This window comes from Porites lutea, chromosome 5 (genome assembly GCF_958299795.1).
Source record: "Porites lutea chromosome 5, jaPorLute2.1, whole genome shotgun sequence".
Taxonomy (NCBI): Eukaryota; Metazoa; Cnidaria; class Anthozoa; order Scleractinia; family Poritidae; genus Porites; species Porites lutea.
This window is the reverse complement of record NC_133205.1, coordinates 11064070-11072592: the sequence shown is the minus strand read 5'-3', so window position 1 is coordinate 11072592 and position 8523 is coordinate 11064070. Positions and strand designations below refer to the sequence as shown.

Sequence of the window (8523 nt, the reverse complement as noted above, 5' to 3'; positions counted from 1 at the left end):
TCCATTGGACATTCTCAGATTTCGTGAGAGACTGGGTCGGCCGTTGCTACTGTCTACCTTGACATCATGGGATTCTTTTGGGGCGGGTTAAAACCTCCTTATTTGGTTTTTACGAGGTTGCGAAGAAAGCTTGGGCCAAATTCTTATCCCAAAAATTAACGGTCTTTTATAGTGCAACTGAAGATAGATAGATAAACGTCATTTAACCATGCACGGACAATTCATCCTATTTACAAAGAGATCTCAAAATATAACTACACAACTATAATTATATTAAACTAAGCATTGAACTACAGTATTTTAAAAAGCTGCTTTCCGTGAATGCCGTGCCATAAAGAGCTTTACTGATGCCGCGTTTGAACCGCTCGAGGAAACCTCATGCGCCCCTGCCTCGCAAGGAAGGCTATTCCACAGTGTAGTACCACACTATAACTAAAACGTCTTTGAAATAATTTGTGGGTGGTAATCGAACATTAGGTTTGTTCTCGGAGTCCCTTAGGTTGTACCTTGTACTGCACTGACAGAATGTTGATGCTAACTAGTCCGGAGCTAACCCGTGTAGGCATTTGAGTACCATGACGGTATGTTTCGTTGGCGGTCAAGATTTTTCCACTCCAAAATTTCTAACAACTGACCAGCATCAGCGTCATAACTTGAGAATGTGAGAACGCGGGCTGCTCTATTCTGCAATTTTTGCTGCTTATCTTGTAAAATTACCCCAAACACTACTACAGTAGTCGAAGTGAAGTTGAATTACAAGTCAAACTTGGGCCGATTGATTGCGAATCTCAAATTTCTCACACAATCGGAAATTCTTAAACTCCGGTCGAAGCAGTCAGTCATCGAAAGCGGGTAGCAAAAGGCCAGTCTCTTTATTTGTTTGTTATTGAATGATCTTCGTATACTGAGCATGTAACTGAGACCTTAGGTACCCCAAGCTGACCAAGCTCAGGAGTTATCGTTGTTGCGTATCAGAAATATTGTAAGGGTTTGTAGGGATATTTTAGCGATCGTTAATAGGTAACCTGTGTACAGCCGACCATCGTTAATAGGTAACCTGTGTACAGCCGCCCATCGTTAATAGGTAACCAGTGTACAGCCGCCCATCGTTAATAGGTAACCTGTGTACAGGCCTCCCATGTTATCCAACGAAATCGGGGAAGAGAGCCTCTCTTCCCGATTTTGTTTGAGTGGAGGCAGGCGGCTGTACGCAGACTATATTCATGGAACGGTCAAATAATTAATTGAACAAGACGCAGAAGGCGAAAAAACAAGGTTCATCTGTATTTCGTCTGTAAAGCCGACAGATTGATTCTCAGATTTCAGTATCAAAACACAAACAGAGCGTGGTCTGCCTATGGTTTTAGTTTCTCTCTCTTTATAATTCTCCAGGTTACAAAATGAACAACTTGCCACAGAACTAAAACTCGCTAAAACGATCAACGTTTTGTTCTCTCGGTTTCCAGCCCGACCGCGCCGATACCATTGAAGTTGTCAACTTGAAAAGGAAAGCAAGTTTGGGGGACTTTTGCAAAAGGACTAAAAGGATAAACGAAACAGTTAATACTAAAGAACTAGTTCACATCATAGTCAACGAGAAGTTCAAGACCCTCTACTGTTACATCCCAAAAGTAGGTTGTACTCAGTGGAAGAAAGTCATGGTGCAGCTCAATCCTTCGGAATCTGATGTCTGGGTTCACGATCCAAGCAACTTTAAGTTTTTGGCTGATTATCCCCAAAATGAATCTGAACAAATGATGAAATCGTATTTCAAGTTCTTGTTTCGAACTGACATCGCGCTTTCGAGATACATGAGCGGTGCGGAAACGAGCTATAAATCGATCATAACATTCGAAGAGTTTGTCAATTTCGTTGTAAGACTCCATGAAACTGACGAGTTTCGTAACGAACACTGGCAAACATCCGACAAACTTTGTCATTCTTTGACAAGAATGACAAACTTTGTCAGTCTACCCAAACTTAAGAGCTTCAAAATTGCATTTCTCAATATCGTTAGTTTGCCTAAATACCTGGACGAGCTTCGCTTAAGAATGCAATCTCAGACATTAGACTTGCTAGCCTTAAGTGAGACTCGTCTTGATAACACCTTCACTGATTCTGCAGTGTCAATGGATGGTTATACACTTATTAGGCGTGATCGGTGCAGAGGTGGTGGTGGTGTTGCCCTGTACGTTCGCAACGTCATCGACTTTAAAATCAGTTCCGACCTCTCTGATCCAGATATTGAGTTCTTGTGTATTGAAATCCAAAAACCCAGAGCCAAGCCATTTCTTATTTCAAACTGCTATAGACCTCCGAATTCTCCAATTGATCTCTTCGATAAGTTCGAGGTCCTTCTGGCAAAGATTGAAGCTGAAAATGGTGAATCAAATATACTAGGTGACATCAACTGTGACATGATGGCAGTTACCCCTGCTAATGAAACTAGACACCTAATTGAACTCTGTGAATTGTTTCAATATACTCAATTGATCAAGGAGCCTACACGCGTCACTTCAAGTACTAAATCACTTTTCGACTTATTTCTTACCAATGAGCCGGTCAAATTTGCTACATCAGGTGTATCTCCTATTGGTTGCAGCGATCATAGTTTGATCTATGTCTCTCGTAAATTAACATGCCCTAGGTCGATCCCGCGAATCATTGAATCGAGACAATATAAAAATTTTGAGCCTGATGACTTTGTGCATGACATGGCGCTGGTTCCGTGGGACACAATTGAGCAGATTGATAACCCTATTGGCGCATGGGAGGTGTGGGAACAATCATTTCTAGCAGTAGCCAACCTTCATGCACCTGTTAAGAAAAGGAGAGTTAGAAACTCTAATGCTCCCTGGCTCACCCCAGAGATAAAACGATTGTTGTGGGAAAGAGACAGAATAAAGCGTATCGCAATTGTCACCAGTGATCAGTTGAAATGGGCAGAATACAGGAGACTTAGGAATCGTGTTAACCATTCTATTAAGGCCTCCAAAAAGAATTACTATCATTCGTTCTTCGAGGATAACGTTGGGAAAGCTAAAGCGACTTGGAATGGAATTAATACATTTTTTATCGCTAAAGAAAAACTTTGCTCCGGTGTCAAAATTGATTATCGGTGACATGGTGATAACTGACCATCATGAGCTAAGCAACGCTTTTAACAGGCATTTTGTCGATATTGGCCCTAACTTAGCGGCGAACATAAATCCCCCTCGAGTCAGTTTTCGTGATTTTGTAGAACCGTGTGATAGCACCTTCGATCTCGAATTACTGACTATTGATGGACTGCGCAAACTTGTGAATGATATTCCTGTAGGCAAAGCTGATGGCCTCGACGGTATTCCAACTTGCCTCTTAAAGCTTTCATTTCCATTCATTGCGTCTTCCCTTACACATACTTTTAATTTAGTTATTTCTAAGGGAATCATTCTTAAAGACTAGAAGAGTGCTAGAGTAACTCCAATTTTCAAAGCTGACTCGAAAGTTGCCCCAGCCAATTACAGGCCAATTTCTTTACTTCCTGTTATTGCCAAACTCTTTGAAAAAACCATCTTTAATCAGGTTTATTCATATCTAAATGACAATAAGTTACTTTCGAAATATCAGTCTGGCTTTAGACCTATGCACTCTACCCTTACAGCTCTTATTGACATCACAGAAAACTGGTATCTCAATATCGACGACAGTTTGACAAATGCCATTCTGTTTATTGACTTAAAAAAGGCTTTTTATACTATTGACCATGAGATCCTTCGATTCTGTCAAAATTGGAGCTGTATGGGTTTAAAGGTCTTAGTCTCAATCTTTTCCGAGACTACCTCTCAGATAGAACTCAGGTTACAGTTATAAACAACGTAAATTCCGAAACTAGCTCCATAAGTTGTGGGGTGCCTCAAGGTTCAATCCTCGGCCCCCTACTATTTCTATGATACATTAATGATCTCCCTAACTGTAACCTTCTATCGGATGTGAGAATGTACGCCGATGACACTAATCTCACGTTTGCCTCCAAAGACCCTAATGAGTTGTTTTCATCCCTGACTCATGATTTCGGCAATCTGAAGCAATGGCTCGATTCTAACCGTCTAAGTCTTAATATCCTCAAGACTAAATGTCTGTTTACAGGCAAGAGGCCAAAAATCTCTTTGCTCCCTAGCGATCCGCACATATCCCTCGACGGGCATTCAATTGAAAGAGTCAATAGTTACAAATGCCTAGGCGTTCAGGTTGATGAAACACTCTCGTGGGACGCTCACATCTCCGAAGTCATCGGTAAAGTTGCAAAAGTACTAGCTGCCCTGAGGAGGCTAAGACCAATATGACCCCAGAGTACCCTTGTCACTATTTACAAGTCATTGATTCTTCCGCATCTCGATTATTGCTGCGCTGTCTGGGGCTGTATCGGTAATGGTCTCAGCCAAAAACTAGAGAAACTACAAAACAGGGCTGCACGCATAATTACAGGGTCTAGCTGGGATGCTAGCTCTGCCCCGATTCTTCATGCCCTTAAATGGGATAGCCTCGCTGACAGAAGTGCTAAGCAACTGAAATCTTTCATGTTTAAAACTGTAAATAACCTTGTACCCGAATACCTGCCTGATAAATTCGCCAACATTAATACCATTCACAAGCATAATCTTCGAGGTGCGCAACATAACCTGTTTATTCTGCGACCGAACACTGAGGCCCTAAAGAAAAGTTTTCGTTATAGGGGCCCAGTAACATGGAACAGCCTGTCAGTTGAGGCTAAGCAGGCCACTACTTTAAATTGTTTTTATTCCGCTATTGTACATTAAGGTTTTCTTAGTAGGCATTTATTTTAGGATTTTTTCAATAATGTTTGTTATTTTTAAGTCTTAGTTTAATGTGCACGGCTCTTTAGAAGACTACTTTTTAGTGATAAGGATTCCGTGGTTAAATAAAGTTATTACTTACTTACTTACTTACTTTGTCATCCTTGTGGAATCGATTATGACTTCATTGGTGGATTTGAAAATCTCGAAAAAGAAGTCTGTCATGTTTTGGAAATTTCTGGCTTGAAACAAGCGGACATATCGCTTCCAGGGATTAAACCTTCAAAGACTTCTTTAAAGATTCCTTTTTTCCTGACTCACAGCTCTCCAAGCAGCTACTAAATAGGCTTATAAGAATATTTCGGGGGGATTCTGAAATGTTCGAATATGATATTCCTATGTCTATCCTCAGTGGTGATTCTGGGGGTCCGTAGAGTTTCACTCTAAGATCCATGATGTGTAAAAAGTGCGGAAAATGTGAACCGAGAGGCGCCGTAGCTCAGTTGGTTAGAGCGCCTGTCTAGTAAACAGGAGGGCATGGGTTCGAATCCCATCGGTGCCTTATATAAACACTGTTTTTTACCTTACTTTTTTCATCCTGTATATTGGGAAACATGGATCGAAAAAAACACCAGATGTAAACTGAACCATATTTTTGAAATTCAGATTATTTATTTGCCATATTTTCATCACTCAAAATAAGCGTCGAGGAAACTTCGTGCAAAGAGCGACCAACCTCGCTCAAGGGACGGGAAGAAGAGAGACCCTGGTGTCGGGGGTGGAGTGGAATCATGCATCATGAATCATACTTACAAAACATGTAAGAATTATGAATTTTTGTTTTAAAAAATCTTTACTCTTCGGCTCGGGAATCATGAATAACAAGATTCTGAGAAAAGCTCAACAAAATACACGTAAAATTAGTTGCGTTCGATCCAGGGAATGCAGGATATGGCGTTTCAGAGAGTCCAATTTTCCAAAATTTTTATATATAATCTTTTACATATTTTCCCGAGAAATATATGTTGAAAGACAATACCAGTTTCTTCGGAGGAAAACTAGAAATACGTTTCTGGTTTTGCAAGGACCTAAGGCACTTGCTACTTGGGCGAGACGTCTAAGGCGGAAGGGTTTTAAGTTGTTTTAAGGTGAGCAAAAATACTTCTGGAGTTTGCTCTAATTATTTTAAATATGAAAGACCAGTTGACAGTCATCCCCATTCCACGCTCTTTCTGAAGGGCTATGATGGGGAAATAGTAACACGTAAGAGAAAGGCTCCCATGCCGGGAAAGGCTTCTAGTGCAACCAACTACAAGTAAGGAGAAGAAGTCAGATACTGATTCTAAACAGCTAGTGAACATAGAATTGATATTAATTTTGTGGACATTCGGTAGACACTGGTATGGTCTTTCACTTTATATTTCTCGGGAAAAGGTGATCATTATTTTATCCAAACACGGCACAACGATCTTTTTTCCCATTACAATCTTATTCTACAAAACCATTACAAAAAATTGCCCCGAAAAGCGCGCATAATTACTGAGCGAGTATTTCGGATCGTGCTCATACCCCTGGGCCATCCCCGCAAAGGGGTACGTTTTTAACCGGGTTTCAGGTCACGATGAAAGAGTAGCGATTTCACTAGTTGAAGTGTATGAAAGGGTAGGGGAATCTGTCATTTGGGTCTGTAAAATTACTGAGAGTGATTAGTGAATTAAATGAAGGATGATCAACCCTTAACCTCTGCGATACCAGTGCATCGCTCTACCAATTAAGCTAACAATAGGTGGTTGTTACGTCATCGCCGCCAAGCTGGTGGACGGTACACAAAAGATGGCTCATTAGCTCGCTTTGTTTGTCCACCAGCATTTGTTCAGTTCACCATTGTTATTTGTGTCTCCCGAGATTGCATGAAAACCACCTATTCAACTGGGAGCAGGTCGTTGAATTGGTTCGTCATAAACCTGTGAAATGTTGATGATGAAGTTGTGAATATATGAAAATCGTATATGTGAACTGCGGAGTGAAGAATTAAAGGAAGGATGATCATCGCAGTTTCGTTTATTAACGTCATCATCATCCTTTCGCGGGTTTACAACGAACCTATTCAACGACCTGCTCCCAGTTGGCTTCTTAGCTTAATTAGTAGAGCGCTGCACCGGCATCGCAGAGGTCAAGAGTTCGAATCCTGTACAAGACTGAATTGTTTTCAGGCTTTCTTTGCGCAACTGCAAAAGTTGCGTATATAACTGCGATGATCATCCTTCATTTAATTCTTCACTCCGCAGTTCACATATATGATTTTCATACATTCATAACTTCAGTGATTAGTGAGTTATTCATATTAAAAAGACGATGCCAATACAGCGGTTAAAATCTGTGAAAGGGGTACCAATTGTTAGTAGAATGAACACGAAAGGGGTACATTCTCTGTCTTAAATGGTATATAAAGGGGTAAGAGTTTGGAGTCTTTCCGTATAAAACTTTGCTGATTGCCCCTACCTCCCGTGCGGGTTATGAAAACTGGCAAAAAGATGGTGAATGGTGGTGCAATTTATGTTGGGAGCTCCTTGACCGTTCACAATCTTTTGTTTTTGTTTTTTTGAACGTTTCTGTTGGTCAGTAAGTTCAAAATGATGGAACGCAAACGTTGTGCACCGTCAAGTCCCAAAAATAAGTAATAATTTACACTATAGTTAAATTTGTAGTACATAAGATGCGCGCGTTGGGCCTTGGTCTAATGGGATGGATGAATTAGTGGCCCAGCAGAGGATGAAACAACTAGAAATAAATATTAAATACAGTATCCCGCAAATACCTACTTAAATCAAGCTACCCAAAAAAATACTTGCCAAATTTTACAATCCCAAGAAATCCCGGAATCGAAAATTTCAAACCCAAGAAAATCCTTCGATCATCCTCGTCGCTTAAAATCCGGAACACCCCCTCTGAGGTCGCGTCTAAGGTCTTTGGTGGTTTGTTTTCCGCACCAGTGGACAGTAGATGGCTAACAATGGCCATCTATTCAGTAGAGGTTAGCCAAGGTTTAGTATTCTGCATAACAAAGGTTACTAAGTGAACTGCAAACTGCGAAACTAGTCGACGTAAAATACCTTTTGCGTCTTGCCGTCGCCAGTATTTCCGATTTGTACTACAGGTTAAGGTTTGGCTAACATGTCCCCACATTTCAAGCCATTTTTGACTTTTTCGAGTCAAGTTCCAAGAAATTTAGTAAATTAATTTAGATTACATATTACGTCAACAATTTTGGTGCATGCACTTTCAACCGGCGCACTGGATATTTATTCAGTCAAAAGAACACTTTCTGAATTTGAAAGCAATGTTTCATTATAAATGTACTTTACCAATAGAAATATATTTAAATATTCTTAAACTTTTTATTTTATACTGAAACGACTCTTGCCTTAAATATTACTTACAAAAAATTTGTTTTAAACGATACTTTAGTTGTTTCTTATAAATGTACAATTACAATACAATTGCGTCTAAATGCCCAGGCCATTACTATGTTGCCAATCTGTGTATCCAAAATTGAATATATTACATTACTTTATATTAAGTTAGCTTTTCTTATAAAATATATAATGTAACAGAAAATAAGCATATCGTCACACTGTACCTTCTTCTTAATGTAAAACATTGTTGCCATTATGTTCGCTTAAATTGAACTTTTACACGCAGAGGAAAGCCAAACCTTAATTACAAG

At 40.0% G+C, this 8523-nt stretch overlaps 1 non-coding gene across 1 annotated transcript; it reads left to right on the top strand.

Annotated features, from left to right (window-relative positions):
• The first annotated feature begins 5284 nt into the window (after positions 1-5284).
• Trnat-agu (transfer RNA threonine (anticodon AGU)) lies at positions 5285-5358 on the top strand. The gene has a single exon. It is a non-coding gene; the product is annotated as a tRNA-Thr (tRNA).
• Positions 5359-8523: the final 3165 nt, after the last annotated feature.